Here is a 25456-nt window from a genome sequence, read left to right on the forward strand (position 1 = left end):
AAATCAGGTTAACTGTTCCTTTGAAGGAGGATTTATTGGTATGGCGGTCCTTCTTGGAAAATTATAATGGCCGCACATGCTTCCAGGAAAATATGCAATCAAATGACGAGGCGGAACTGTATTCCGATGCGGCCGGGTCAGCTGGATTTGGAGTAATTTTTGGTAACCAATGGTGTTCAGAGAAATGGCCTCAAGATTGAGAAGAGCGGGCATGGACGAAGAACCTGACTTTGCTTGAGCTGTTCCCTATAGTGGTCGCTACGGAATTGTGGGGTGAGGCTTTGAAAAACAGGCGTATAACTTTTTGGTGCGATAACGCCAGCGTCGTACACGCTATTAATCATTTGTCCGCTTCCTCTCCTCAAGTTAATTAGGTTCATGGTTTTTAAATGCTTAAATTTAAATGCGTGGTTTAGAGCAAAATTTGTACCTGGTTATAGTAATAAGATGGCTGATGCGCTCTCACGTTTCAATTTCCAGAGAATTCGAGAGCTCCATCCTTCGGCACAGGAGGAAGGTCTGGTATGCTCGGCATGGTTGTGGGATGTCCCCATGCACTAACATCCATGGTTCAAGGATCGGTGGCCCCATCAACCTGGCGTGCTTATGGTAAAGCATGGAGTGAGTGGTGTGACTCGGGAGGTGTGGCTGAGGGCAAGCCCTCAAGTGATGTTTTATTACAGCAAACATTGCATTATTTAACATATCTGAATAACCGGAACACATCTGGGACTGTCGCTCGTAACCGATTATCGGGCCTGGCTTTTCATTTTAAATTGCGGAACTGGCCGGATGTGACAAAGGCTTTTTTAGTGACCCAGGTATTAAAGGGCTGGTTAAAGAGTGCCAAGCGAAAGGATCCTAGAAGGCCCATTTCATTCCTTTTGCTGGCAGAGTTAATAAAGGGCGTGGGAACGATTTGTTACTCACAATATGAGTCCATTTTGTTTTCGGACGTTTTTGCAATTGCGTTTTTTGGTGCGTTGCGAATTTCGGAGCTTATTCCAAGGACACTGGGGTCAGATGGGGGCTTTCGCCAAGATGACATGCTGATATGTGGAAATGGGTTACGTATCAGGCTGCGTAAGTAAAAAACAGATCAGTCAGGTAGAGGCACATGGTTCCCATTGTTTTCTATGGACGGCCCAGTATGCCCGAAGGCATGCGTTACGGCCTTCTTAAGGGTTAGGAGCAATGGCGAACAATTTTTCATTCATGAGGATGGTTCACCTCTTTTGTCGGGACAATTTTTGGCGGTAATGCGAAAAATTTTAAGCTCATTGGGTTTACCTGCGTTGGAATTCGGCACCCATTCCTTTAGGATCGGGGCGGCTACGGAGGCATCGCGGGCTGGCATGCAAGAACTGGAAATCCAGAGGGTAGGAAGGTGGCAATCGAAATGTTTCATGAGATATATAAGACCTGATTTGATTCTAAGTCCAGTTTTCTCTACAAATGTTGTTTAGTTCCCCGGAAAACGATGTATATACGGATATACAAAAAAAAAAGGGGATTGTCGGACAGATATGACATTCGGTGGTGGGTTTGTAGTTCTGGTATTAACACAGTTTTTATTACAGGTGAAAACCGGCCTAGCGTTTGGATTTTGGGACATTCGTTTGTATATTGGGCCGCAAGGAGAGCCGATTCCTGTCCCGGTGGTCGAAGTCTAAGATTTCTGGAAGAGGACATCAATTGGAGGGGTTATAGGGGCCTGTCATGGCCACAGGTCCTACTGGAAGTCGTGAAGATTGCAAATAGTGTGGCAGCGCCAGTTGTCTTGGTCATTCATGCAGGGGGAAATGACTTAGCCTCTTTTCCCTTGGCAGAACTTTTAACGTTAATGAGGTCAGACATGGATAAGTTTCCATGTTTCTTCCCGGTTTTCAAGCTAGTCTGGTCTGAGGTGATCCCCAGGCTTACGTGGCACGGGGCTAGAGAGGGTAGCGCCATGGAGAGAACCAGGCGCATGCTTAATCAGCGAATTTCGAGGTTTGTCCGTTTCAAGAACGGTGTAGTGGTTCGCCACCATCGCCTAGAAGGGGACAACTCCTTTTTCTTGCGTCCGGATGGAGTTCATTTAAATGATTCTGGTTTGGATATTTTTCTGGAAGGGATTCGTGAAGGTATTGCCCAGGCTCTTATGGGCTTGGGGGGGGTCACAGCTCATCAGGATTTCGCTGTTCCTTGGCGGAAGGGGTTGTTAGAGGTGGCTGGAGACACCCGCACCGGACGGCCGGTTTAGGTGGTAAATATCCCAAAAACCCCATTTTTTGTGTGTTGGCCTTGTTAAGGCCTCCTGTTGAGTTTATAAGCAGTGACCTTTAAACTTTTGCCACTGGAGAAAATGATGAGAGCTTCTAATTATCAGTCTCTCCTTTATATAATAAAATGATATTTAATAAAAAAGTTGGATTTAAAAGAAAAAAGACTTATTGTGGTGTTTTCTTTTTGAAGGGGACGGTTTGGTGGTGGGTCTGGGCAGTCTGTGGGGCATCGCAGCCATGTTTGTGATGCTGCCCCCTGACTGCCGGCCCTAATATGGTCAATAAAGTGATGTCCCCTTTAAGAAGGAAACATCTCATTAGTTATGCAGTGATGCGCAGGTGATGTCACTGGCCCCGCCCCCTGTAGTATATATACCTCAGCACGTCCCGGGGGCGGCCTCTCTCTGAAGGACCCGGACCTGTCTCCCGCCCTCCCTCCCTGGTTATAAAAATGTTTTATTTTGTTCGGTTGTTTTTCTTTGACAAGTCACAGCAGCGGAAGGGGTTGTTAGAGGTGGCTGGAGACACCCGCACCGGACGGCCGGTTTAGGCGGTAAATATCCCAAAAACCCCATTTTTTGTGTGTTGAGTTTTTAAGCTGTGACCTTTAAATTTTTGCCACTGGAGAAAAAGATGAGAGCTTCTAATTATCAGTCTCTCCTTTATATAATAAAATGATATTTAATAAAAAAGTTGGATTTAAAAGAAAAAAGACTTGTTGTGGTGTTTTCTTTTTGAAGGGGACGGTTTGGTGGTGGGTCTGGGCAGTCTGTGGGGCATCGCAGCCATGTTTGTGATGCTGCCCCCTGACTGCCGGCCCTAATATGGTCAATAAAGTGATGTCCCCTTTAAGAAGGAAACATCTCATTAGTTATGCAGTGATGCGCAGGTGATGTCACTGGCCCCGCCCCCTGTAGTATATATACCTCAGCACGTCCCGGGGGAGGCCTCTCTCTGAAGGACCCGGACCTGTCTCCCGCCCTCCCTCCCTGGTTATAAAAATGTTTTATTTTGTTCGGTTGTTTTTCTTTGACAAGTCGCAGCAGCGGAAGGGGTTGTTAGAGGTGGCTGGAGACACCCGCACCGGACGGCCGGTTTAGGCGGTAAATATCCCAAAAACCCCATTTTTTGTGTGTTGAGTTTATAAGCTGTGACCTTTAAATTTTTGCCACTGGAGAAAAAGATGAGAGCTTCTAATTATCAGTCTCTCCTTTATATAATAAAATGATATTTAATAAAAAAGTTGGATTTAAAAGAAAAAAGACTTGTTGTGGTGTTTTCTTTTTGAAGGGGACGGTTTGGTGGTGGGTCTGGGCAGTCAGTGTACCGTCCCCCCGAGCAGAGACACCGAGAAGTTGGGGTAAAGACAGCTAACATTTCGCCATAAAAACAGATTGTGACCTTGTGCCTCTTCTCTTAAAGTCAGGCCAGAGAAACAAATGGTATGACTCCAATATGATTAAAATATTAAATTTTATTGCAAATTCATAAAATCAAAACATGGTAAAGACAAAACAACATTCACAGCAGTAAATCCTCAATAGAAGGTGGACCGGTACCATACAAGACACAAATATAGTATATGAAAAAATTACAATATGTATCAACCTACATCTAGTAATAATATTTCATCCCTACTCCATAGAGAAAGATATACTCAATTCACTACTGGGGTTTCAACAGTTAATCACCCTCAGAGATGGTATAATCCCTATAGATGCTGAAATCATACAAAAGTACACGAAATATTTCAAAACATATGTCAGCACATAGTTGGTAATGGTATTTAATCCCTGCTCATTGTGGGCTAGGGTACACTCACAAACTTACTGGGGTTTTAACCGTAAAACACCCTCACGGATGATATAATCCCTGTGAGTAAAAAAACAACCATATACTAACCAGTGAAATGGATACCGCAACACCTGCCTGTCCCAACGCGCGTTTCACCCTCTTCCTCAGGGAACGTACGTCCCCTGAGGAAGAGGGTGAAACGCGCGTTGGGACAGGCAGGTCTGACATATGTTTTGAAATATTTCGTGTACTTTTGTATGATTTCAGCATCTATAGGGATTATACCATCTCTGAGGGTGATTAACTGTTGAAACCCCAGTAGTGAATTGAGTATATCTTTCTCTATGGAGTAGGGATGAAATATTATTACTAGATGTAGGTTGATACATATTGTAATTTTTTCATATACTATATTTGTGTCTTGTATGGTACCGGTCCACCTTCTATTGAGGATTTACTGCTGTGAATGTTGTTTTGTCTTTACCATGTTTTGATTTTATGAATTTGCAATAAAATTTAATATTTTAATCATATTGGAGTCATACCATTTGTTTCTCTGGCCTGAATTGATGTAGTGGTTATCCAACTTATGTTGTTTGCTTGATCTCTTCTCTTAAAGGTAGAATACTTACATCCGGGAGTGCCCACTTTGCCTCCACTCTGTAATCTTACAGGCAAGATACTTACATCCACTCAGTAATCTTACAGGCAGGATACTTAAATCCAGGAGTGCCCACTTTATCTCCACCCAGTATTCTTGCAGGCAGGATACTTATATCCGGCAGTGCCTACTTTACCTCCACTCATTTTTCTTACAGGTAGGATACTTACATCCGGGAGTGTCCACTTTACCTTCACTCAGTAATCTTACAGGCAGGATATTTACATCCAGGAGTGCCCACTTTATCTCCACTCAGTATTCTTACAGGCAGGATACTTATATCTGGGAGTGCCTACTTTACCTCCACTCATTATTCTTACAGAAAGATTACTTGCATCCGGGAGTGCCCACTTTATCTCCACTCAGTATTCTTACAGACAGGATACTTACATCCGGGAGTGCTCAGTTTACCTCCACTCAGTATTCTTACAGAAAGGATACTTACATCCGGGAGTGCCCACTTTACCTCCACTCAATGTTCTTACAGACAGGATACCTACATTCGGGAGTGCCCACTTTACCTCCCCTCAGTAATCTTACAGGCAGGATACTTGCATCCAGGAGTGCCCACTTTACCTCCACTCAGTAATCTTACAGGCACGATACTTGCATCTGGGAGTGCCTACTTTACCTCCACTCATTATTTTTACAAGCAGGATACTTACATCCGGGAGTGCCCACTTTATCTCCACTCAGTATTCTTACAGGCAGGATATTTACATCCGGAAGTGCCCACTTTACCTCCACTCAGTAATCTTACAGGCAGGATACTTGCATCCAAGAGTGACCACTTTATCTCCACTCAGTCTTCTTAGAAGCAGGATACTTACATCCGGGAGTGCCCACTTCAACTCCACCCAGTATTCGTACAGGCAGGATACTTACATCCACTCAATATTCTTATATCAAGCACACTCAACACACTTTTGGAGCCAGTTTCAAGCACCCAGGAGTATCACCCTATCAGCAGATTCCCATATTTATCTCACAGTATATGAGCATCGGTTCTGCTCCTCTGTGCAGGGCTAATCACAAAAGTCACCATCTGAAGACCTTCTCTTCATAGTTTTTTGGTAGACCCAATGCAAAAGTGTCAAACTGACAGACAGCCGCGAGTTACACATCACGGATCCACGAGCCACACATCACAAGTCCACGAGTCACACATCACAAGTCCACGAGTCACACATCACAAGTCCACGAGCCACACATCACAAGTCCACGAGTCACACATCACGGGTCCACGAGCCACACATCACGGGCCAACGAGCCTCACATCACAGGTCCAATCACGGGTCCACAAGCCACATGTCTCCTCCAAGCCACAGGTTGCGGACGGCTGCATTATCATTATAGCCATTCCTGTGTTTCCTGGGGATTAGCTTTCTCTTTTCATTACTTATAATAACTTTATTATTGTAATACTGGCAGTTTTGGACCTAGATTTTATACAGCTATATATTCAACATGTCTAAAAATAAGCTGGTAATGTCTATTACCTCATATGTCACCGATATACTTTAAATAAAACTCTATCTAAAATATACCAAAGGGAAGGAATCTAGGACATATTTCTGCTTTAAGAAAGGTGACTACCCCTCAATTGAGTATCCAATACATCATATACTGACAGCCTGCCAATGTTCTGTCACTAGGAAATAAGCAATAAATTAATATATTCCACCTTCGCACACACTATCAGTGTAACCTTCCTGCCCCATATAATGAATTGTTGGCATCTGTGGTCAGAAACCTGTAATGTGCAATTCCCTTAATACACCACTACACACATTTCCAATGATCTATATATAGCACGTTATTATTTCATACCATTATACCTGGGAGAACCACTAATGGGTTTGAAGGCAGAGAATTACTCATTTACGTCTGGAATAACAGCGGCACAACATATACAGTATGACTTCTCACACTATGTAAGATTGCGTTGCTTTATTGTACTTATGCTTATCTACCTAGGAACTTCTTATATCCCTATAGATATATAGATAGATAGATAGATAATGGATATACAGAGGGATAGATAGATAGATAGATAGATGGATAGATAGATAGATAGATAGATAGATAGATAGACAGATGGATAGATAGATAGATAGATAGATAGATAGATAGATAGATAGATAGATAGATAGATAGATAGGGGGATAGATAGATAGAAAGATGATAGAGTAGTATAGTCATAGATAAGATAGCTAGACAAATAGATATCTAGATAGATAGATAGATAGATAGATAGATATCTAGATAGATAGATAGATAGATGGATGGATAGATAGATAGAAGGATAGATAGAAATGGAGGGATGGATAGATAAAGGGATAGATAGATAGATAGATAGAATGAGTAGATAGATAATATATGGATAGATAGATAGATAGATAGATAGATAGATAGATAGAATGGGGGGGAGATAGATAGATAGATATGGAGGGATGGATAGATAAGGGATAGATAGATAGATAGATAGATAGATAGATAGATAGATGGATAGATAGATAGATAGATAGTGTCACGCTCCCCGGGTCCTCGGCTCCCCTTCCCGGGTCCCCTGCCCCGCTCCCCGGCTCACCTGCCACGCTCCCCGCGTCCCAGTCCCTTGTGCCCGTCCTTCCTGGGCTTCCTGGCCGCCGATCCCGGCGCCCGACGGCCTCCCAGGCCCTGCTCGGCTCCCCTGCGTCCTCCTCTCAGCCTCCTTCCCTGGCTTCTGGCACCCGGGCCGCGCGCACGCGCATTAGGGCGCGCGCGCGGTCACTGACCCTTTCTTAAAGGGCCAGCGCCCATTAACAGGAAATGAGGTTAGACAGGTACGGGGTATAAAGGGGGTTCTTGTCCAAGGGGGCGGGGCCTGATCTTCGTGTTTTCTGAGCTAGGAGTCAGGTCTCCTTGTGTTTTCCTGCCATACTTACGTATCTCTCTTCTAGAGCTGATCCCGCCTCGCCATCCAGTCCTGCTGAATCCCGAGCCCCGCACGCTGTCCGTCTGCCATCTGACAGTCCGTACCATCTCGGATCCCTGCGGTGACCTGTCATCTCGCTCCCAAGGTTCCGGACCCCGCCTGACATCATCTCGGCCTCCGAACCTGAGCTACGTCACCCGGACTACCATCTGTGACTCCGTGGTCCCAGGGACTCCTTCGCTACCTTCACTTGCACGGACTGTTCTGCTGCCCATCAGTGCTTCAGCTACCGGACTCCCTACCACCATCTTAGAGTTCGGTCCAGTGGATCCACCTCCTGGGTCTGCCCGACCGCCCGGCCCTGACAGTAAGATCAGGCCATGGATCCCGCTGCAGCACTATTGGCCCTGCAAGAGGAACTCCAACGCCAGCGTGAAGTCCAGACCCGCATGCTGCAATTTATGACCTCCGTGGACACTCGCCTGTACACATTACAAGCATCAATGACGCCTGCAGCACCCAGGTCTCCCACTAGGCAATCCACGGCTCCCGCACCAGTGGCAGCCGCGTCGGATGCTTCCCGACTCCGTTTGGCGTCACCTCCTCGTTATGCTGGAGATCCCAAGACCTGCAGGGGCTTCATAAACCAATGCTCCCTTCACTTCACGCAGCTGCCCCATCTGTTCGCCTCCGACCAAGCCAAGGTCGCCTTTATAATGTCTCACCTGGAGGGCGAGGCACTGGCGTGGATGAACCCCTTGTGGGAGAAGGAGGACCCCATGACCAAGGATCTTCAAGAGTTCCTGCAGGCCTTTCGCAGTACCTTTGACGAGCCGGGACGCGCCTCTGCGTCTGCTTCATCACTTCTCCGCCTACGTCAAGGAACACTGACGGTGGGCCAATACGCCATCCGTTTCCGCACTTTGGCTTCTGAACTCGGGTGGAATAATGAGGCCCTGACAGCCGCCTTCTGGGAAGGACTGTCAAGTCGCATCAAAGATGAGTTGGCGGGTCGTGACATGCCCTCCACCCTAGATGCCCTGATTGCCCTAGCCACGCGAGTGGACATTCGTTTTCAGGAGCGCTCCAAAGAGCTGGTTCGTGAGCGACGTGCGGTACGGCACTCCTCTCCGCCACAGAAGTCCTCTGTGCCACAGTCATCTACAGCTGGGATTCCTGTCCACGAACCCATGCAGGTTGATCGAGTACGACAGTCTGACCAACGTCGAGCAGAGCGGCTCGCCAAGGGCCTCTGCTTTTACTGCGGAGGGGACACACATCTCCTACGCTCCTGTCCGGAAAGGCCGGGAAACTCCAAAGCCTAGGGTTGGTAGGAGAGGCCACCCTAGGTGCTGGGACTCTCTCCGACCCAGTTATGTGGACGGTACAAGTATCAACAGGAGAGACGCGCTTCACGGCTGAGGCATACCTCGACTCCGGAGCAGCAGGCAATTTTATCCAGCAGGCCACGGTGGACAAATACCAGCTGCCTGTTACTCTACTCGAGAAACCCCTACTGATTGCCTCGGTGGATGGGAGACCCCTCTCTGATACCATCTCCTGGATCACGAAGCCGGTGGAACTGCGTATCGGTGCTCTGCACACCGAGAACATCGCTCTCTACGTCCTTCCACACATGTCCCACCAAGTCCTGCTGGGACTTCCTTGGTTGCGAACACACGAACCCTCAGTCAACTGGGGTACTGGCGAAATCACCCGTTGGGGCTCTGCCTGTCATGAGAGATGTCTAAAGTCTATACAACCAGTCCGACGACCTCCGGTTCCTGAGAACCTACCGGGTCTGCCCTCGGCCTATTGGTCCTTCACGGACGTTTTTGACAAGAAGGAGTCTGAGGTACTTCCGCCACACCGTCCCTACGATTGCGCCATCGACCTGCTCCCAGGAACAACACCACCTCGAGGACGGATATATCCGTTGTCTCCAGCCGAAACCAGGGCCATGTCCACCTACATCATGGAAAGCCTGGCAAAGGGATTCATCCGGAGATCCTCCTCTCCTGCGGGAGCAGGCTTCTTCTTCGTTAAGAAGAAAGAGGGTGACCTTCGCCCATGCATTGACTACCGGGGCTTGAATCAGATTACTATAAAAAACAAGTACCCCCTACCGCTCATCCCCGAACTGTTCGATCGGCTCAGAGGAGCCCGTGTGTTCACCAAACTGGATCTTCGGGGTGCCTACAACCTAGTTCGTATCCGCTCTGGGGACGAATGGAAGACCGCGTTTAATACTCGCGATGGGCACTATGAATACTGTGTGATGCCCTTCGGTCTGTGTAACGCTCCTGCCGTATTCCAAGAACTGGTGAACGACATTTTTCGGGACCTCCTCTACGTATGTGTAGTAGTTTATCTGGATGACATTCTTGTTTTCTCTCCGGACCTCCAGACCCACAGAGAGAACGTAAAGCTGGTTCTACAAAGACTGAGAGAGAATCGTCTCTACGCCAAATATGAGAAGTGCGTCTTTGAGCAGTCTTCTCTTCCTTTCCTCGGATACATCATCTCGGGGACTGGGCTGCAGATGGATCCCAAGAAGGTCTCCGCCATTCTCAACTGGCCTCCCCCTTCTGGGCTGAAGGCAATCCAACGGTTCCTGGGATTTGCCAACTACTACCGCCAGTTTATTCCTCACTTCTCCGCCCTGACTGCTCCTCTCTCCGCTCTGACCAAAAAGGAGGCTAATCCAAAGAACTGGTCACCTGCGGCCGACGCCGCATTTTGCTCCCTGAAGCGAGCATTCGCCTCCTCTCCTGTACTCCACCGACCAGAGTTAAACCGCCAGTTCACCTTAGAGGTGGATGCTTCCTCCTCAGGAGCCGGAGCAGTGCTCATGCAAAAATCCTCCTCCGGGAAGATGGTGACTTGCGGTTTCTTCTCTAAAAGCTTCTCAGCACCTGAACGTAATTACACCATCGGTGACCGAGAGCTATTAGCGGTCAAACTGGCTCTGGAGGAGTGGCGCTACCTCCTGGAAGGAGCAGTGTACCCCGTGATTATCTACACGGACCACAAGAACCTGGAATACCTGCGGTCCGCTCAGCGACTGAACCCACGGCAAGCCAGGTGGTCCTTATTCTTTGCCAGGTTTGACTTCCAGCTTCATTTCCGACCCGCGGACAAGAATATACGCGCTGATGCCTTGTCTAGGTCTCTCATGCCCCTGGAGCAGGAGGAAGAGACTATCCAACCTATCATCTCTCCTAACAAGATTGTTCCGGTGGCTCCTGTCACTCTGGCCCAGATACCACCCGGGAAGACCTATGTCTCTGAGACCGACAGGGAAAAAGTGTTACACTGGGGTCATGCCTCGAAAACAGCCGGCCATGCAGGCCAGAAGAGAACATGGGGTGCGATTGTACGCCATTACTGGTGGCCATCCCTTCGCACGGACGTTGCCGCCTTTGTCTCTGCCTGCCCCTCTTGTGCCAGGAACAAGACGCCCAAACACCTGCCCTATGGCCGTCTTCTGCCTCTGCCGATACCCTCAGTTCCATGGCAACACATAGCGATGGACTTTATTACGGACTTGCCAGTATCCTCCGGACACACAGTCATATGGGTCGTGGTGGATCGGTTCTCCAAAATGGCTCACTTCGTCCCTATGCCCGGACTGCCCTCTGCTCAGGAACTCGCGGAAGCCTATATACAACACATCTTTCGCTTACATGGCTTTCCTTCCCACATCGTGTCCGACAGAGGAACTCAGTTCACCTCCCGCTTCTGGAGGGCTCTCTGCAAACATCTGGGAGTGACTCTGGACTTTTCTTCCGCTTACCATCCTCAGTCTAATGGCCAAGTGGAAAGGGTCAATCAAATCTTGACCTCCTTCTTACGTCACTATGTCAACGCCCATCACGACGACTGGTCCACGCTTCTGCCTTGGGCTGAGTTCTCCCATAACCACCACGTCAGTGAGTCGTCCTCCAAATCTCCCTTCCATGTCGTTTACGGACTACAGCCTTCCGTCCCGTTGCCTATATCCCCTTCTTCGGATGTCCCTGCTGCTGATACTGTAGCCCGTGACTTCGCTACCATTTGGGACTCTGTCAAGGCGTCCCTTGGGCGCGCTTCCCAGCGGATGAAGAAACACGCTGACAAAAGGCGTCTAGACCCTCCGTGTTTCTCTCCTGGTGACCTGGTCTGGCTTGCTTCCCAGTACATCCGACTGAAGATTCCTTCCTACAAGCTGGGTCCTCGCTACATCGGGCCGTTTAAGGTCCTCAGCAAGATCAATGAGGTCTCCTACAAACTGAAGCTTCCGGCCACGATGAGAATACCCAACTCCTTCCACGTCTCTCTCCTCAAGCCGGTGTTCCTTGGTCCCTTCTCCGCTGCTGCCAGCCCGGCTCCTCCTCCTATTGCTGAGGACGACATCTACGCGGTAAGAGATATCGTGGCCATGAAGACTGTTCGTGGCCGGCAGTTCTTCCTGGTGGACTGGGAGGGGTATGGTCCTGAGGATAGATCCTGGGAACCCAGGGAGAATGTGGGCACTCCTCTGATCCGTGCCTTCATGTCTCGGTTGCGGGGAGGGGGGCGTGGGGGGGGGGGTACTGTCACGCTCCCCGGGTCCTCGGCTCCCCTTCCCGGGTCCCCTGCCCCGCTCCCCGGCTCACCTGCCACGCTCCCCGCGTCCCAGTCCCTTGTGCCCGTCCTTCCTGGGCTTCCTGGCCGCCGATCCCGGCGCCCGACGGCCTCCCAGGCCCTGCTCGGCTCCCCTGCGTCCTCCTCTCAGCCTCCTTCCCTGGCTTCTGGCACCCGGGCCGCGCGCACGCGCATTAGGGCGCGCGCGCGGTCACTGACCCTTTCTTAAAGGGCCAGCGCCCATTAACAGGAAATGAGGTTAGACAGGTACGGGGTATAAAGGGGGTTCTTGTCCAAGGGGGCGGGGCCTGATCTTCGTGTTTTCTGAGCTAGGAGTCAGGTCTCCTTGTGTTTTCCTGCCATACTTACGTATCTCTCTTCTAGAGCTGATCCCGCCTCGCCATCCAGTCCTGCTGAATCCCGAGCCCCGCACGCTGTCCGTCTGCCATCTGACAGTCCGTACCATCTCGGATCCCTGCGGTGACCTGTCATCTCGCTCCCAAGGTTCCGGACCCCGCCTGACATCATCTCGGCCTCCGAACCTGAGCTACGTCACCCGGACTACCATCTGTGACTCCGTGGTCCCAGGGACTCCTTCGCTACCTTCACTTGCACGGACTGTTCTGCTGCCCATCAGTGCTTCAGCTACCGGACTCCCTACCACCATCTTAGAGTTCGGTCCAGTGGATCCACCTCCTGGGTCTGCCCGACCGCCCGGCCCTGACAGATAGAATGGGTAGATAGATAATATATGGATAGATAGATAGATAGATAGATAGATAGATAGATAGATAGATAGATAGATAGATAGATAGAATGGGTAGATAGATAATATATGGATAGATAGATAGATAGATAGATAGATAGATAGACAGATATAATAGGGAGATAGATAATATATGGATAGATAGAGATGGAGGGATGGATAGATAGATAGATAGAGGGATAGATAGATAGATAGATAGAGAAGGATGAAAGGATAGATAGATATATAGAATTGGGAGATAGATAATATATGGATAGATAGATATAGATGGAGGGATGGATAGATAATGGATAGATAGAATCATAGATAGATAGATAATGGAGAGATGGATGGATAGATAGAGGGATAGATGATAGATAGATAAATAGATAGATAGAGGGATAGATAGATAGATAGATAGAGGGATAGATAGATAATAGATAGATAGATAGATAGATAATAGATAGAGGGATAGAGGGATAGATAGATAGATAGATAGATAGATAGATAGATAGATAGATAATGGAGAGATGGATGGATAGATAGAGGGATAGATGATAGATAAATAGATAGATAGAGGGATAGATAGATAGACAGATAGATAGATAGATAGATAGATGGATAGAATGGATAGATACAGTAGATAGATAGATAGATAGATAGATAGATAGATAGATATAATAGGGAGATAAATAATATATGGATAGATAGATAGAGGGATAGATAGAATGGGGAGATAGATAGATAGATAGAGGGATAGATAGATGATAGATAGATACATAGATAGATAGATAGATGATAGATACATAGATAGATAGAGGGATAGATAGAATGGGGAGATAGATAGATGGATAGATAGATGAAAGATAGATAGATATAATGGGGAGATAGATAATATATGGATAGATAGATATAGATGGAGGGATGGATGGATAATGGATAGATATATAGAGATGGAGGGATGGATAGATAGATAGAATGGGGAGATAGATAATATATAGATAGATAGATAGATAGATAGATAGATAGATAGATAGATAACATATGGATAGATAGATATAGATGGAGGGATGGATAGATAATGGATAGATAGAATCATAGATAGATAGATAGATAATATATGGATAGATAGATATAGATGGAGGGATGATAGATAATGGAGAGATGGATGGATAGATAGAGGGATAGATGGATAGATAGATATAGATAGATAGACAGATAGATGGATAGACAGATGGATAGATAGATAGATAGATAATGGATAGATAGATAGATAGATAGATAATGGATAGATAGATAGATAGATAGATAGATAGATACTGAAGATGAGGACAGGCAGTTGTATCCATTTCTTCTGAGCATAGCAGGCAGTTACAAATCCCCCAGTGACAATTCCCTCTAGGAATAGGCTGCTGGTATTGAATGGAGACTAAATTGACCTGAGCTGACCTGTGCAGTGATGATGGCTATGGAAAGTGCTGATGAAGGAGAACTCTGCATACTCCTCTCAACTCACTAAACGTTCAGTGCCATATCTCGCTTCCCCTATAAGTAATGTGACCACAGATAGAGCCTCGGAGCTGCCTGTTGTGTTTCCTGGTGGTGACATGTTGTAGCACCCTATTAGATCATATAATGCCAGCTTGTCCTATCCCCTGACCTCCCAGCCTGGCCACTCTCACCTGGATGGAGCCCCTTCTCTCAGCTTGTCCTCATGGAGGTGGGAGGATGGATGGTGACTCCTTAGGCTGAGCCCTTACACGTGTTTCCAGCAGGCATACAATCCAGCAAGTTGCCAAGGCTGAGCCTTCTGCCTGTGCCTTCAGCTGGGGTGCATCCTTGTGGAACATCCATTCTCCATGATCCAGTAGTCACCTTCACATGTGCAGATCTTGGAACTGACAACCATCCACATGTAATCTTCCTAGTAAGGGTTAACAAGAAGAGCCTGCTGTGCATATATAATCTCCAGAAAAGGAGTGTGTTCCTTAGGGACAGAAAACAGGAAATCAGATCTAAATAAAGCCATTCTGACAACCCTTGCACTTTCTTCACAGTTGTATGAAAGCTCAATGGTATAAACTAGGTATCATCAGACATATCACAACTTTACTAGGTGGTGGAGCTGCTTCATAAAGTGACCACCATATGGGCAGAAGTCATGAAGGAGATACCTTCAGGTGGACACTTCATCCTCCAGGAGAAGAAAAGTAACTTTTCAATAAACAAAGTTCAACATTTCTGTAAACACAACAGAAGGTGGAGACATTGCTGTCATCTAGCATGGAATATGGTGACCTGTCTTACACATGATCCCCAATGATACACCACTATGAAGCCCACAGAGATGCTGTTATGTAACAAAATGTGCTGGTTCCCTAACTTCACTCTTGGTCATCAGTCATCCACACAATGCCTTGCACAATTCTGAGAAGTGTCAGTAACTCACCTTAGTTGTTGGTGTGCAGCCCCCAGCTGTCCTCAGTGTCTGCTGCAGGTGGAGCAGACCTTCCCATCATGTACAGTGCGCAGCTTTGTCTCCCTGCTGCTCATCCCTGCTACTGATCATTGCTCTGCTATCACTGGGAAGAGTGAGGGGGTGGGGAGGGACTGATAGGAGGAGCAGCAGTAGAGGAGGGGGAGATGGCACCCACACCAAGAAAAAACCAAGATGTGCTGCTCTGTTTCCTAGAAATTGGAAAATAACCACTATGTGACACAGGATGATATATGATGGTGGTCAGTAGTCCATGGAATGAACAGGGGCCAAGGAAATGTCATGGCTCTGAAGACTTGTCCACTTTCATTTAAATTAATGCTTCAAGGGTCAATGTCAAACAACATTCTATGTAAATATTTATCAGTAAACAAAAACAGCTGATTTTATATATATATATATATATATATATATATACAAAAATATATATATACAAATATATATATATATATATATATATATATATATATATATATATATATATATATAGCTGTATTCTTTTTTTATACTTGCATCAAGCACTAATAGTGAGTGTACTGTAAGGATAGCAGTTACATTCTCTTTACCTACAGGAGAAGCGCACACTGTAAAGATCCTTAATTAATGCTTTAATGACACCTGTTGCCAAGGTAACCAATATAGATATGAAGCCCGTGTAATGTATTTAAGTGTATGTCGTGGAAACGAGCATCACACATTGCTATAGATAACAAAGATTCCCCTAGGAGCTGGCCCTGAATCCATGTGATATTATCGGGGTACAATCACATCTGGCAGATGTGTGACAGACATTTCTGCGACAGCCGGGTTCTTTGTACTTGCTGCAGAAACAACCTCTTTCAGATAGATAAAAGGGAATTTACGGTCACAGGAAAGTCTGCAGCATGTGATTTCACTCTTAAAGCTCAACTCCAGTGTTTTGTTTTGGTTTTATGTTTTGTTTTGTTTTTTCAGAAGTGGTGCTTTTAACCTAAGTCCCCTGCCCCCGATCTTATTCTCACCCTCTATTATCTGCACCTTTTATCGGCATCGCTTCAGTCCTGCAGTGCCATATTAAGACCACAGCTTCTGACTGATCGGAAGTCAGAAGTTACACCATAAACTCTCAGTACAAGTCTATGAGAGCAAGAAGGAGGTCAGATGAGACTCTTATAGACTTGTATTGAGTTCTGACCTCCTGCTTCATGAAACACTGGAGCTGCCAACAGCTTACAACTCAATATTAGTCTATGAGAGCAAGAACAAGGCTCTCACAAACTTGTATTGAGTTGTGACCTCCAGCTCAATGAATCACTGCAGCTGCCACCAGGTTACAACTCAATACAGATCTATGAGAGCCAGAATTAAGCCAAAACGAAACTCTCATAGACTTGTATTAAGTTGTGTCCTCCGCCTCCATGAAACACTGGAGTTGCCAACAGCTTACAACTCAATATTAGTCTATGAGAGCCAGAGCAAGAGTGACTGAGACTGAGTTGTGACCTCCAGCTCAATGAATCACTGCAGTTGCCACCAATTTACAACTCAATACAGATCTATGAGAGCCAGAATGAAGCCAAAAAGAGGCTCTCATAGACTTGTATTAAGTTGTGACCTCCGCCTCCATAAAAAAACACTGGAGCTGCTGGCAGATCAAAAACTCAAGAAGACCAATGGGAGTATCAATGATAGAAAATGAAGAAGCCGGAGGCTGAGTAGAAGACTGGGGGCAGGGGACTTAGATTTGAAGCACAACTCCAGAGCTGAAATTTAAAAAAAAAACCCTATAGTGGTGCTTTAAAAAAATATATAGGCAATATTAAGATGATCGTTTAGAGAATAAATCATTTCATATTAAGGAATATGCTTTTTTAGGAACTGTCCTGTGGTTGTGGGGTGCTGGGTGTTAGATTCCCTCCAATCTCATATTGATGACCTATTCTAGGGTCAGGTTATTAGTATGTAAGTCTTCCTATCTTACAGCAATGCATATTGCTTTATTATTAATGTGAATCCGACCTCTGAGACGCCCCCGATTCTTAGCATATGGGGTCCCCATCCCCAGTCCAGGCTGCATCTTCTTGTAGGTTTTCCTATCACAGCTGCACTTTTGTCCACTTGGCTGCAAAGTGTTTTCGGAAAATAACCCATTATTCTTGTATATTGTGGTCATTAATAATAATCCACTAAATACCTGGAGATGCTGATTCTGCGTCAATAATCATGGTCATAATCATTTGTTATGAGAAGATTATTATTATTATTTATTATTATTATTATTATTATTATTAGTCCCCTTATATGTCACCTTATATTGATATAGGCGCCACACTGTGTCCAAATCAATGCAGTGAACTGGATAGCTAATCTCAGATAGAACTGATGATCTGCTGATTACTGGGAAAGCCTATAGCTATAGCTATAGCTATTATATATATATATATATTATATATATATATATATATATATATATATTATAGCTATAATATCTCTATTATTACAGAGTGAGCAGAGAAATACTGTATGTAGACACACAACTCCATATCATGATATAGCGCAAACTAATGAACTTCACGTGTGGATTGTATTATAAAAATATTACATCGTAATGAATTAAATAAACATAAATTAAATGTATGAATATATAACATTTACTCATCCACTTGGAATAATAAGTAAAAACCTAGGGTACATTTACTGCACAATATGCAGATTTATACAGGTCTATAAAGTGAGCATCTAACAGGTGGTGCTGCCTGACACGCTTTGTACCAAGTTTTGCAAAACTCCATACTGCCATCTGCTGGTCAGTTAGTAAAAAAAATAAACTTAATTATTGTTCAATAAAAAAATTGTTTAAAAGAACAGAGAGTCCTCAGTGGTTGATACCTTTTAATGGCTAACTGAAAAGATGGTAATAATTGCAAGCTTTCGAGACTACTCAGGTCTCTTCATCAGGCATGGTATAACACAAAATCTGAAGAGTCACGTATTTATACACAACAGGACTTAGAATAGTGCAGTAAAAAAAAAAAAAAAAAAAAAAAAAAAGAACAAGTTATATTTCATATAACTTGTTCTTTTTTTTTTTTTTTTTTTTTTTTTTACTGCACTATTCTAAGTCCTGTTGTGTATAAATACGTGACTCTTCAGATTTTGTGTTATACCATGCCTGATGAAGAGACCTGAGTAGTCTCGAAAGCTTGCAATTATTACCATCTTTTCAGTTAGCCATTAAAAGGTATCAACCACTGAGGACTCTCTGTTCTTTTAAACAATTTTTTTATCTCTACTGGCTAACACGGTACAAAGATATATTTTACTTATTGTTCAATATAAATTCAGATTTTACAGGACTACATAGAAAAGTACAATGCTTGTAGATAGCAAGAAGCAATCAAGAAGATCACTTACAATGAATAACCTTTGTTGTGTTATTGGTTGAATTGGCAAACACTCTACTTTTTGTCTACACTAATTACATAGTTGCATTGGTTGAAAAAAATCACTGGTCCATCAGGTTCCACCTTTCACCATCAATTATACATTATCCATCACATGATTTATAACCCACAATGCCATTTGTTGTGAGAATATCTTCCAGCCCTCTATTAAATCTGGTTGCCACAAGGAGATTTTTGCAAGCGTCAACTGTAAAAGGGGGTGTTACACGCAGCGATGCCGCTGGTGAAAGCACCCGCCCCCGTCGTTTGTGCGTCACGGACAAATCGCTGCCCATGGCGCACAATATCATTAGGAGCCGTCACACGGGATTTACCTGCCTAGCGACATTGCTGTTGCTGACGAACCGCCTCATTTCTAAGAGGGCGATTCGTGTGGCATCACAGCGGCATCACTAAGCGGCCACCCAATAGAAGCGGAGGGGCGGAAATGAGCGGGATGTAACACCCCGCCCACCTGCTTCCTTCCGAAATTGCCGGCGGCCGCAGGTAAGCTGCGGTTCGCTGTTTCCAAGGTGTCACACGTAGCAATGTGTGCTGCCTCGGGAACGACGAACAACCTGCGACCTCAACAATCAACGATGTTTTAAAAAGGATTGACGTGTCAACGATGGACGATAAGGTAAGTATTTTCCATCGCTAACAGTCGTTCCTTGCTTTAACACACAACGACATCGCTAACGATGCCGTATGTGCGTCACGGAATCCGTGACCCCGGCGATATATCGTTAGATCCATCATTGCATGTAACGGGGCCTTAATGGTGGTCTCAGGATCTGTGGAGACAACAAATTCTGGCACTCTGTGACCAGCGAATGAAGACTTGGGCACTGACCCACAGACTTGCTGTTCATAGACAGTCTATCAAGAGTTAATTCCTACTGGGCTGCTTGTTAATCTGCTTTGATCATATGCTGTGGGTGAGCCAGTCACATTCACTCCCCTCCTATATTTGCTGGCTGGACAATTCCATTAATGCTAGCTATAGCTAGTCTATACTGGCTTGGAGAGGTGGTGTGATCCAGACTTACTGGTAGTTATAGTACTTTATTGCTGTGAGCAGTTGTGGTGTTAATCATTGTTGTCCTTTTGTTGATGTTTTACTTCTCTTGCTTTTCTTCTTAGTCTCTTACTGTTTGTTCCTGTGAGTTTGCAGTGTTGAGTATTATGCCACTTTATGGACTGAAAATAAAATGTACAAAATCAATGATAAAATAGATTTTAATGGACAAAATGTTAGGAAACATTCTTTCCTGTATAATGACTTGTTTCTAAGGCAAATTTAACTAGAGAGAAAACTGCTTGCTCCACCCCTTTGGTTATATACACACCTATTATTCTTTCAAAAACGTCGCACTATCCCATTTCAGTCAGGCAAAATAAACAATCAAGTGCATTAACTTTATGAAATCTCATCCCTTTTGCTGGGATTTTTAAAATCAGCTTTTAATTTGCATCATACTCATTAAAAATGGTGCTAAAAACGCAGCAAAAATGCAAAGTCTGAACATAGCCTCAATTGATGGGCCATTGCTCACAGTATTTCCCCAATGACTACAGTAGATTATATAGTATAGGGCAGGGATGTCAAACGCAAATACACATAGGGCAAAAATGTAAAAAATTGGTCGCCGGCCCCACATAGGCCTCCAAACAGAATAATGTGCCCCGCATAGTACTTCATACAGAATAACGTGCCCCACATAGCCTTTCATACAGAATAATGTGCCCTACATTGCCCTCCATACAGAATAATGTGGCTCACATAGGCCTCCAAACAGAATAGCATCGTCGGCCAAATAAAATCAGCATGCGGGCCAGATTCGAGCCAAAGGCCAGAGTTTGACATATGTGGTATTGGGGGAAATAAAACTATGTCTGCCGGTAGTCACCAGAAATTGTACTTTTAACATTTTTCTACCTTATCTGGGCATGTGGTGTGTGTGACATGGTCAGATACATCCTGCTTCATTTATGAAGGAGGGACTCTAAACCTCACAAAGCCTGTGCAGATAATTCAAGAACTGGCAAACATTAGAAGGAAGAGGATCTCTGATGCACCATGTATTCAACATAAAGGAGGGTCTCATGCACATTCTGTTAAAATGGTTAGCTAGACTAGTACACTCATGAAGGCTATCCACTAAGTGCAAGGGTTGCCAATAATTAGGAGGAACTGCAATACTCCATGGAAGACACATAAAGGAGGGCCCCAGACAACAATGTTTTACTATTTTTATTTTTTTTAGTGGGACACCCATACTGTTAAAGCCTAGGCTTAAAGTGCAAGAGCTGCCAAAAAGTAGTAGGAGGGACTTGAATATAGCTAATGTTACACAGAGTTTCAGATGCTGTTCACACTACAGATTCTGACACTCCACACTATGGTTTCACTGGTGCTTCTGTGCTGTACAGGTAGGCTCAGGCATCGACCATCTGTGTCCTCATTAATGGTTGGGCTAGCGAGTTAATCTCTGCTAGCCTGCTGGTTACCTCTAGGATCACATGTTGTGAGAAACCTATCACAGTTTCTCCCTGCCTTTTTAAGATGGTGAATCAGTCTTCCCATGGCAAGCATAGCTTCTGCTAAACTGGTCTGTGTGCTGTGTGTCCCAGCTTGCTGGTGTTTTACTGCGTGCTGCTATTAGTGTTATGGAATTCTCTCATCGTCTCGTTGTTTCCTCCCTGCTCTTATTTTCCTCCTCATCACTTGTTGCCTAATATCTCTGTGTGAGCATGCTGTGTGATTGAGTTTTGGTTTCACCTGTTTGTCTATTTCCATGGTTTTAACCAATCCTGTCCCAGTCCTCTCCTGGGGAAAGGGAGAGAAGTTATTAGAACAGCACTGACCAGGAGCAGGGCCAGGAACGTGGCCCAGATGTCCTCATCTTCATAAGTATCTCTAGGAACAGGGATAGTTAGGGCCCCCTAGCCTAAGGCGGGCTTTACATGCTGCGACATCGCTAGCAATTGCTAGCGATGTCGAGCGCGATAGCACCCGCCCCGTCGTACATGCGATATCTGGTGCTTGCTGCCGTAGCGAACATTATCATTACGACAGCTTCACACGCATATACCTGGTCGGCGATGTCGCTCTGACTGCCGAACAATCCCTCCTTCAAGGGGAAGGTGCGTTCGGCGTCACAGTGACGTCACCGCGACGTCACTAGGACATTATGGAAATGAGCGACGTGACACAGATCAGCGATTTTTAATTTTTTTTTTACGGTTTTGCGCTCGTTCATCATCGCACCTAGGATTTACACATTGCGATGTCGCTACCAGTGCCGGATTTGCGTCACTAACGACGTGACCACGACGATATATCGGTAGCGATGTCGCAACGTGTAAAGCCCGCCTTAGAATCAGTCTAGGAGCCACAGTCCCCTATTATCTCCATACCACCCATGACAGCTAGCAAAAGACAGAGAGGAGAGACTCATATTCAATTATTGTACAATAATACAAAGAATCAGACTCCAGAACTGTCAAAGGCTATGGACTTAGTAGTAATACATGCAGCAAGAGACAGAAAAGAGGGTCTGTGAGTACATTTTGTGTCAATTGTAAAAAGGTTCAGCCTTCTACACTGGTATAGCCTATGCACTTATTGCTAGAACTATCAAGAATGTCAAGGAGGTATTGTGGACACAGCAAGAGATGCAGAAGAGGAGGACCTGAGACTATGAAAAATTCAAAGTAAGGATCGTATATGCAACAAGAACTGGAGAGGAGAGACTCTGATTAAATTCTGGGATCATGTTCCCCCCAAAAAATATTTGCCAACCAACTCACAACCTTTTGGTACTGTTCAGCCTTCAGGAGTATTGTCTCCCTCCATCCTGCTTAGTGGTACAGTAAGATTAGTCTGGGATATGAGCATTTTTGTTGTGCTCATGCAGTAGGCACAGTTTCACATGTCCGACTATCTTGACCTGTATGTGCACCATCAGCAACATGTCCACTTCCCCATCTCTTTCTGCATAACTGGCGCATATTAAATTAGTGAGGCAGCTAACAGTGGTATTAATAGATAAACTGGTAAGAATCTACAATGAATGTGAGGCATAGCCAAAAAGACTATGAGACAGTCTAACCAGCAACAGATGTACAGGAGAAACTCTGATTCCACTTTTGGATCAATATTGGAATTACTCTTAAATGATGACTCTCAAAGTCGTAAAGTACATGCAGGTGTACAGCCCTGAGAGGGGCCCGGCCGCTCTGCTGCTCGGGCAGAGCCGCTCGAGGTCCGGGCTCGGGTTGTCGGTGACACGAGCGCCTCCGGACCGGGGGCCACGTTGCTCTGTTAAGGGGAGGCAGTAGGGTGGTGGTGTGGGACGAGGTTCGCAGCCCTGGGGCCGCGTTGTCGTCGGACGGGTCGTGACGCCACCCACGGGTCGTGGTGACGGGATGCACCACCACTGTGGCTGGAGTGAAGGAGGCTCGTCCGGGATCGGTGTTGTGGCCGCAGCCTGGACGTTAGCCCCTTCGTGGGTAGGGGCGGTGGGGAATGGCGACAGTGTTGTTGTCGGGGTGCAGGGTGCCGTGCTGCGGTGCAGTGTCATGCCCGGATGGCACTGGTGTACTCACGATTAATTCACACTCAGAGTCACTGGTAAACCAAAGTTCGGGTATGGTCGGGTCCCGCAGCCGGCTGCTTGTGTCCCTTGCGAGGCTGATGGTGGCCCCTTTCCCTTGCACCTCTTGTTGTGGTTTTCGGCTCCCCTGCCCGGGCAGTGGTAGCCCGCTCCCCGGCGTTTAGCTGCCGGAGGAGCCCTCGGTTGCCCGCAGGCGCTGGCCCGTCAGATGTTTGGCCCTTGGCGGTGGCTCTCACCCGGTATCGATGGGCTTTTGCCTTCTTTCGGGACTTTGGGTGAGGATGGACCCGTGAGGTCCAGACTGCAATCAGTTAATTTGCCTAAACTCAGTGGCTTCTAAGCTAGGACGGAGTCTGAGTACCCGGTTTCTGGTGCTCCGGTCAACGGTTGACTCCCCGGTTCAGGGCCGGCGGGCTCCAACCCTGGCCCGATCCCTACGGTTCCGCCGGTTGCTGTACCGGTACTCCTGCAGGCGTCCACCACCATCTGCCTGCCTGATGCTACGGGGATCCCAGGCTCCAACCCGGGTCCCTGACAGCTCTGCTCCTCCACACCTCCTGTCACTGTCACTGTACAACTTAAACTGTTTGTATTTCCTGCCTCAGGACAGTAGTCTCCTCGGAAGGCGTGCCTTTCCACCTGACTCCGCCCACCTGGTGTGCCCTACTGGCCCTGAGGGAGGCATCAGGTCTCCCTTTCAGGTGACGGGTGTGCCCTCACAAGGGATGGGGGGGTGTGTTTAAGTTGGTAGGTGTTGTTACCTGTGACCCCTGGGGTTCAGGGCGTCACACAGGCAGAGCGAGGCCTAGACAAAATGGGCAGGAGGAATAGCAATAAATGTACAGAAGACACTATTATCCCAGTTTGGGATCAATTTACAAAACACTCTTAATTATTAACCCTCAAACTGCATAAGAATTGCAAATTTGGCCACTTAGTGTTGAGGCCTGTGGGTGGGTGGCTGTGTATTAACACTTAGGCTCCAAGGCCTGGAATAGAGACAGCTGGGCGCTGTGTGCCGCCCCCGTGCCAGCAGCCAGGCATGATGACATGATGTAACCTGGTGAGGGATGGTGTTATGCGGGGGCCCATTCTATGCGTGACTACGTGGCGGCGCCAGGGCGTCACAGCTGCTCTGGGACAAAGAAATGGATGTGGCTGCTGATGGTGTTTGTGAATGTGCAAAGACAGTACCAGTGTGGAAGGAATCTGCGTTTGCATCCTGGACAGGGGATTGACCAGCACGTAGCACAGGAGAAGAAGCAGTGTCGTCACCGCCAGAGAATGTTTGAGGAACCAGGGATTTGGCCCACCTAGTCAACTAGAAGGTATCTAGCCAGCCACAGATGTAAAGGAGAAACTCTGATTCCAGTTTTGGTTCAAAGGTCAACACTCTCTTACTTCATGACTGTAAAAGTGGTACAAGAGGTGCAGACAGTGCAAAACCTAGGCAAAAAGGACATGAGGAATGGAAATACAGGCAGCAACAGACGAACAGGAGACACATTGATTCAATTTAATTTTTCAATTTTCACAACATTCTTAATTAATGACTTTCAAACAGGCAAAGGATCTGCAGTCAGTGCGATACATAGCCAAAATTACCAGGAGGCATGGCAATGCAACCAGAAACACATGCAGAGAATACACTCTGATGCCATATTCTGTTCAACTTTGAACACTCTCAATTCTTGACTCTCAAAATGGTAAAGGACATGCAGGCAGTGCGAGGCTTAGTCAAAATGGGTACGAGGAATAGCAATACAGAAAGCAACAGATGTACAGAAGACACTCTGATCTCCGTTTGGGATCAATATTGAAACCTAATTATTAACTCAAAAACTAGGCAAGGATATGCATCCACTAGACATATATATATTTCAGTACAGACCAAAAGTTTGGACACACCTTCTCATCTCTAGAACAACT

At 46.0% G+C, this 25456-nt stretch overlaps 1 protein-coding gene across 1 annotated transcript in view; it reads right to left on the reverse strand.

Annotated features, from left to right (window-relative positions):
* Positions 1–15549, reverse strand: part of TMEM200A (transmembrane protein 200A) — a 222672-nt gene extending 207123 nt beyond the window's left edge. Inside the window, exons 1-2 of the mRNA XM_075339900.1 lie at positions 15439–15549; positions 14672–14976 (exon numbers count right to left, since the gene is read on the reverse strand). The gene's annotated coding sequence lies outside the window, so the exon portion shown is untranslated. The remainder of the gene's footprint in view (positions 1–14671; positions 14977–15438) is intronic.
* Between the last annotated feature and the right edge of the window lie 9907 nt (positions 15550–25456).

Source organism: Anomaloglossus baeobatrachus, chromosome 3, assembly GCF_048569485.1.
Source record: "Anomaloglossus baeobatrachus isolate aAnoBae1 chromosome 3, aAnoBae1.hap1, whole genome shotgun sequence".
Classification (NCBI taxonomy): Eukaryota; Metazoa; Chordata; class Amphibia; order Anura; family Aromobatidae; genus Anomaloglossus; species Anomaloglossus baeobatrachus.